Below are 7,051 nucleotides of genomic sequence, written 5' to 3' on the forward strand. Positions count from 1 at the left end.
CCAGGGCCGCCCGGGCCCCCGGCTCGCTCGCCCCCCCAGCTCCGCGATGTGATGGCGCGAAATTCGCGGAACTGGCTCCTTTGTCTCGCGGCCCGGGCCCCGGCCGAAAACTCCACCACGCCGCGCGGCGCGGTGCGGCGCGGTGCTGCGCGGGGCGCAGGCAGAGCGAGGCAGCCAGCGCCCGGTCGGTCCGGTCCGGTTGTCCCCCTCTGCCTCCCCCTCCCTCCCCCGCGCGCCTCGCCGCGCCGCCAGGCCGGGCCTGCCGCAGCGCCCCGCTGTGCTCTCGCCTGCTTCGTTTTGGTGGCGCGGCCTGGCATGGCGGGGCCTGCAGAGTTCGCGGACCCCCTCCCCCTCCCCCCCTTCTTCTCCCCTCTTTCGACTCCATCGAGACACGACCAAAAAACATAGTCGTCCTTATTCAACACGCACGATCGGCGCAATTTCTACTGCAGCAGACCTTTTCGCGGCTTGCCGTTATCATTTTGGAGACTTCAACGATACCCAGAAAGAGGTTTACATAGTAATAAACCTCCAACGCGGATCCTCACCCGCCGCCCCTCCCGACGGCGTGCCAAAATATATACGGCACACGAGATACGCGGCGCCACGAAGCCAAAGCAGTGCCCCGTTGCTGGGGCGCGGTGGCGGCGGCAGGGCGTCCCCCTACGCGGGGGAATTCGGCGAAAAGCCATCGACGTGTTTCGCGGCCGCCTCACGAATCTGGTCTGGACGCCGCCGCCGCTGCCGATCCCCCACCCTCCTCCTCTCCCTCCGAATCCCTCTCTTCGTTTTTTTGGGCCGGGGTCCCAGCAAGCAAGCGAGGGCCGTCTTTGTACACAGCCAAGTATATTCCTTGGGATTTGCATGATGATTATATTTGGCCGCGACACCGGGGGCAGCCGAATCGCGCTCTCCAGCAGCCCAACGCTGCTGCTGCTGCTTTTCGATCGGCAGATGGAAGCGCAATGTGTCTCCACCAGGCGGCTTCGCAGCCCCCGTCCACTGCACACCGCATTACACGCACGCTTTTGGGTTGCCTACTCTACTCGACAGGGGCGCATGTGCCGTGGCCAGAGACAATAATGTGCTCCGCCTTTGCTAGCTTTTCTTCCGAATAATTAACTCATCCTGCCACTGACGGCGAAGTCCGTCCGCGGTTTCTGCACTATCATTCTCGTTCATCTTTTCCCCGATGCTCTGTCTATGATTTCCTCCCCGGAAGCCACCCTCGCCGCCGGTCTGTCCCGTCCCTCACCCTCGCAGCCCGTCGTCCGCCTCTTGGCCGCCGCGGGCGCCTGCGTATTAATTTCATATTATGCAGCAAAAAAATCAAAAGGTAAAATTTTTCTCGCTGGGTGCGGAAGCTGCTGGAGAGATGCTGCTGCCGCCCGCCTCCACCGTGCTCTGGGCTGGGGGCAGGACGACGGCGTCGCCGTACCTGCCTGCTGGCCCCCCAATAAAACAAGGAAAACAAACCAAGGATATTGAACGGATATTGAAGATTCTCCGCCGCCTGGCGATCCCGGACGGACGGACGGCGGCATCGCGGCGGGGGATGGTAGGGTGGACGCGTAGTAGTGCGGGCTGCTCTGCCAGATGAAACTTGGACCCCCCCCCTTCCCCCTTCAAGCACTCATTAGAATGCACGGGGAGGTGCAGTGCTGCCCCCCCCCCCCCTCGCTGTTTGTTTACGTAATCCCCTACCTCTGCAGGCCGCCGCCGCTCAAATTCATCAGGGCGTTAGCGACTCATGCACTTAATTGAGCTCCCATCGGGGCGTGTGGGGCCGGACCGGACCGTGATTCGGATTTGGTGTATGTTATACCCTTTCAGTGCGCCTCATTTTCATAAAAAAATTGATGAAATGTGTGTGTGTTTTCCTTTTGTGTGTGGTCAACGACGTCGTGGCTGACGTTTCTTCAATAACTGTTGTTGTGCGTTTGTTTGGTGCGGAAAGTTTATTCATAATCGAGATTTTTTGCAGTAAGTACACTTGTAGTAAAATGGGTACTTGATTGGAAAGACCAACGACAGCGGCAGCCGGCAGCCGCCCTGATGAAATGTGCGAAATGAAACGACCAAAAGGTCGAATGTGGCGCCCCCCGAATCGTTTCACACTGTATGGTTTCTCACCAGTGTGTGTCCTCATGTGTGTGTTTGCGTAAGCTAAGTGGGCTGCGCCGGCGGACCTTGCCAGTCCTACTGGATGAACAGGGTATATATGTTCGAATGGAGCATGGCGTGTCATCAGCGAGAGCCAACGGCGCAGTGGTGTAAGTAGGCGTTGCTGACGAAGTTTTCGCAGTTTTCTCGGCGGTGTACGCGTACCCGGCGCTGTCACGGACGCGCGACGCGCTCGTGGTGACCGCGGGGCTCACGCCGACCGGGCTGTTGATGTCCAGCACGGCGTAACGCTGGCGGGGCGACGCGACGCGGGGCGGGGTGGGGCGGGGCGAGGCGGGGCGGGCCGGGCCGGGGCGCAGATGAGCGCCTCTCGGCTCAGGCCACCACAGCGCCGCCGCCGCCGCGAACACAATATCATACCGGTTTGACCGTCCCGTCCTGGCTGCCACCGCGCCGTCGCGTCCCATCCGGGCACCGGGCCCGCGCACACACACCGACTTACACACACACACACACACACGCCAACACACAGGCACACACACCCATGCGAGCACACACATGCACGCCTGGCCGGGCACGGCGCGTCGTGGAAGTAAAGGTATCAGGTCCCGGCGGCGGCCCGGCCCCGGCCTGGCCGCGGTTTAGGTTTGGCTTCCCGGGCAACCTCTCCTCTTTCTCCTCCCCCTCCTCCCCCTACTCCTCCTCGGCGGCGGCGGCGGCCTGCTGCACGACCACGGCCGCCATCATCCCGGCCGAGCCCACCTGCACGGTGCCCGGGGCGGCCCTCGCGGCGGGGACGAGGGGCCCCGTGTCGCGCCGGGCCGGGCCGCGCTGTATACGCAGGTATAAAGATCCCCCTCCCTCCACCTCCGCGGATGAGCGGGGCGGCGGCGGCGGCGGCGGGTTCGACAGCACCGGCCGCCCTCAGGGACGTGCTCGTGTTCCACCTTGGCGTCCCCGGCGAGGCGTGGCCAGGGGCCACGGAGAGGCTTTGGCATTCTTCGCTCGCAGCCACACGGCGTGCCACGGCGCGGCGGCGGAGACGCGGACCGCGGCAGACGCACGGACTCTCACATGAGGCGGACGACGGGCGGACGGCAGCCGAACTGCTTGCCCGCCTTCGTGCTGTACTGTACAGTTCACCAATTGCGCACACACATACATATTCACATCGAGGCGCGCGAGTGCCAGAGGGCGGTGTACAGTACTCGGTACACTACTACGTCAGCCCGCTGTTATACTTTTCACTCGCGCCGTCGCCCCGACGGCAGCCAGCCAAGCTCCCACATCCTTCGCTCGTGCCCGCGCGGGACGTCGTTTGTCGTCGACCCGTATGTATGACTAGGAGCGGCAAGTGATTATGCGCATGCAAGGCAGCGTGGCCGAGCGGTCTAAGGCGCTGGTTTTAGGCACCAGTCCGAAAGGGCGTGGGTTCGAATCCCACCGCTGTCATGATATCTCATTTTGAATCTGCGATCACACACACAATAAGTGTGCTTTTACATCTAAATGTTTTTGTATTTGTGTTTGTAAGTGGTGAAGTTTTCCTGGCGAAAACAAAATCTTGAAATCTTAATGACATAACCCAAAAACGTTTTAATTTCTTCAAAATTGAATATTTCAGACTTTTTATCCGTGCCGGTAGATTTTATTCGTCCGCGCCTTCATTTGCAGTTGAAAGAGACGGGCGCGGCGGACAGGCAGACTCTCTTCCTCTTCCCTCCCCAGTATGGTAATCCCCGCGGTGAAGCCAAGCAGCGCGCGGGTCGTCGGGGGCGCCCAGCCCAGGCCGCGGCGGCGCCCTCCGCGGGGCGTGGCGTGGCGGGGCGTGGCGGGGCTGTGCCTGCCGCGCACTCGCGAGGCTAGAGAGGGGCCGCCGCGGGGCCGCCGGGCGGCCGGTCTCTCGACAATGTCCTCCTAATTTGCTCTAACGGTGCGCTCGCCTCGCGCGCGCCGGCCAACATGCTGCTGCTGCTAAGCGCCGCCGCCGTGTGGCCGACCGACTTGACTGACAAGCGGCCGAGAAAAAACAACAAAAGCACCACCACGACGACGCTCTCTTCCCTGTTCCACTGCCTGCGCTTGCCTGTCGGCTCAGCCGCGATGGCCCGGCTCAAACGATTATGACGGCGGCGACCCCATATACCTTTCTCTCCCCCGTGTGGTCACTGCTGCGCCCCGTCTCTCTGTTCTTTTTATTACTTTTATTATTCGAGGTGGACGCCGCCGACCGCCGCCGCCGCTGCTCCGGGGCCGGTGGGTTTCAACATGGTTTGAGGTTTACCCCCCTCCCCCCGCCGATACCCCGGGCAGTAACGCTCGGTGACGTTACGGCGGGGAGTATTTGGGCCGCCGTTAAGGCCACCGCCGCCGCCGCCGCGCCGTTGGGCAACGCGGCGGTCCGGGCGGCCTAAAACGGCGGCCCCGCGGAGCTCCGCGCCGCGCCATGCCAGGCGCAGGCCGGCCGCACAAAGCCCGGGCGTTATCTGGCCATCAGCACGGAGGGCAGGGCGGGCGGCGACGCATGGCGGGCGCGGCCGGCGGACGGGGAGAGAGAGAGAGCGAGAGAGCGCGAGAGAGAGAAGAAAAATAACAAAATGAAGAACAAGAACGTGTCGCTGCGCTGTTGTTGTTGGCTGTGCCGTCGTCAATTAGTGGAGAGGGCGACCGGGAGACTCGTGTGGACTGCAGCGCGGCGCGAGGAGGATGAGGGAGTGCGAGAGAGAGCGAGAGAGTCGGCGGGGCAGAGCGAGCGAGAGAGAAAAAGACATCGACGTAGAGGTGAAAGTCGCGGAGGGGGCGATGACGCCCGGCAACCAGCAGGACGGCGGCGGCGGCGGTGGTTCCGGGTAAACGCGCTGCTTCACCACGGTGACGCGGGTGCTGCGAGGCCTCGCGGTCCTTCCAGGGGTCTCTCTTTCTCGCTCCCAAGGCCTCGGCCGCGTCGTCCTCCACTCGTCATCAACCCCGCTGCGGAGCTGAGCCTCTGTGGGGGGCCTGGGCCTGGGCCGGCCGTCCTCATCTCCTCGGAGCGCATTGTCGTTTTCGCTCGGGTGCGTGGGTGGCGCGGGGCGCGCGGGGGCGCGGGGCCGCTGCCGATACCATCACTCAGCTCAGCCGCCCGGGGTGGCGGGGCGTGGCGGCGACGGCGGCGGTCCAGACGAGGCCGGCCAGCGAGCGGAGAGCCGGGCCCGGGCGGCGCCAGTTCTTCAATCTGCTGATTGCTCTAAATCTGATTTGGGGGGGGTGTTGGCTGGTGCGGGGCGCAGGGCAGGGTCGGCGGCAGCGGAGGCCCGGGAGGACGGACGAGTCCGCCCTCGCCCGGGCTCTATGGGTGGCTGGGCACAGTACGTACAGTCAGGAAAATTCACCGTTTAAGGTCAGGTTTAAAACCGCTTTTGGAAACGATTTTCAGGTGACAAAAATGTCTTACAGCGTGGACTACAAGTGCCAAAAACGAAGCACGGCTGTGAGACACGCTGCACGCAGAACGTACATAGTCGCGCGGACATCGCGGACCCCTGTCGCACCGCGTCGGGCCGTGTCAGGCTTTTGCAGCGGGTCGGCGGCACCTCTTGATGAAGTCGGCAACCCATCTCCCCCTCCCCTCCCCGTTCTCCTCCCCGCCCCTCTGGCGCGATGGTACCGACTGGAACCAAAGCGCCAAGCCCAGGGAGGCCTAACCTCAGGGAGGGTCGCCCCCGCCCCCTTCACCGACCGCAGCGGCGGGGTGGGGCGGGGCCGCGGGACGGGTCACGTAGGCAGGCGCGGTGGCGCGGCGCGGCGGTGCGGCCCCCGCGGCAGCGTTATCTTGACGCTGCTGCTTGTCGAAGCGCTGCCTGCGCCGCCGTGGCGCGGGGCGGCGGCCCGTCGCCGTCCCCTCCAGCGCTACACGCCCACAAAATGCACATCGCGCGCGCGCCAGCAAGAAAAGAAAAAGAGAGATAGGAACGGCAAAATTCGAGTAAACTCGAGTATACTGGGAGAAAACTTTCGATCGGTATATTGTGTGATCAACCTTTATTTTGCGGGTAGCAGCAGAAGTGGTTTTATCGTCTGAAACTGAAACGTGAATATCAGAAACTGACGAAAATGAGTTCGATGATCGGTCAGTCCGAAACCATGTTCTGGCCCTTGCCCCAGAAAACCACCGGGAGACAAATTTTTAATCCAGCGCCGTGCGAAATCCTGTTTGGGCTGTTTTCGGACTGTTCGCGAAACGACTGTCCGACGCGAAAGCGGATATCGATCGTGTTCACCTCTGAATGCCAGGACCGTATGATGCCTCTGATTGTTTTCGATAAAAAATTCCCACAGACCTGGGATAATTTCATAGTTACATGCATACTTATGCTGTACCGCATGCAGGCGTGTGGACGCGTTGCCTACGCGCTAGGGGCCATAATGCGCCGTGCTGAGAGACCAAACCAGGTTTTATGTGGGCCTCCCTGTAAATTCACTTCGTTCATAATTATCCATTAAAATTTCAAGATTCAATTGTTTTTCAGGCAATTTTCATCTTGAAATATGTAATCAACTCGAAATATGAGGCGAAGAGGCGTCGCGTCCGTCCGAGTCCATCACATTGCGTTGGTGGTTCGCGGCACAAAGTAGTGCGCTGTGCAGGCCGGCGGCCGCACCCAACGCACGTCACGGGGCCGCGACCGCGTGCGCACGCCGTGATCGTGTGATCGTGCCCCGAGCGTGAGTCACTGCGGCCGCGGGCCGGGCCGACCCGGCCGACTACAAAGTCGGACGATTACACCTCGCCACTCTACTCGGAAATGGCGTGGCGTGGCGACGGCGGGCGCGGCGGCGCCGACCGGAGCAGAGGGAACGAACCCGGGGAGGAGGCGTCAGCGCGTCAGGGAGGCGTGTCGCTGGCATCTCCGCCCGCCACGCCGCCGCCGCGGCGGCGCAGAAATGA

At 62.5% G+C, this 7,051-nt stretch overlaps 1 non-coding gene across 1 annotated transcript; it reads left to right on the forward strand.

Moving 5' to 3' along the window:
• Positions 1-3,496: 3,496 nt before the first annotated feature.
• Trnal-uag (transfer RNA leucine (anticodon UAG)) lies at positions 3,497-3,576 on the forward strand. Its single transcript has one exon. It is a non-coding gene; the product is annotated as a tRNA-Leu (tRNA).
• Positions 3,577-7,051: the final 3,475 nt, after the last annotated feature.

The sequence above is a fragment of the Frankliniella occidentalis genome, unplaced genomic scaffold, assembly GCF_000697945.3.
Source record: "Frankliniella occidentalis isolate FOCC.00 unplaced genomic scaffold, Focc_3.1 Scaffold30, whole genome shotgun sequence".
Taxonomy (NCBI): domain Eukaryota; kingdom Metazoa; phylum Arthropoda; class Insecta; order Thysanoptera; family Thripidae; genus Frankliniella; species Frankliniella occidentalis.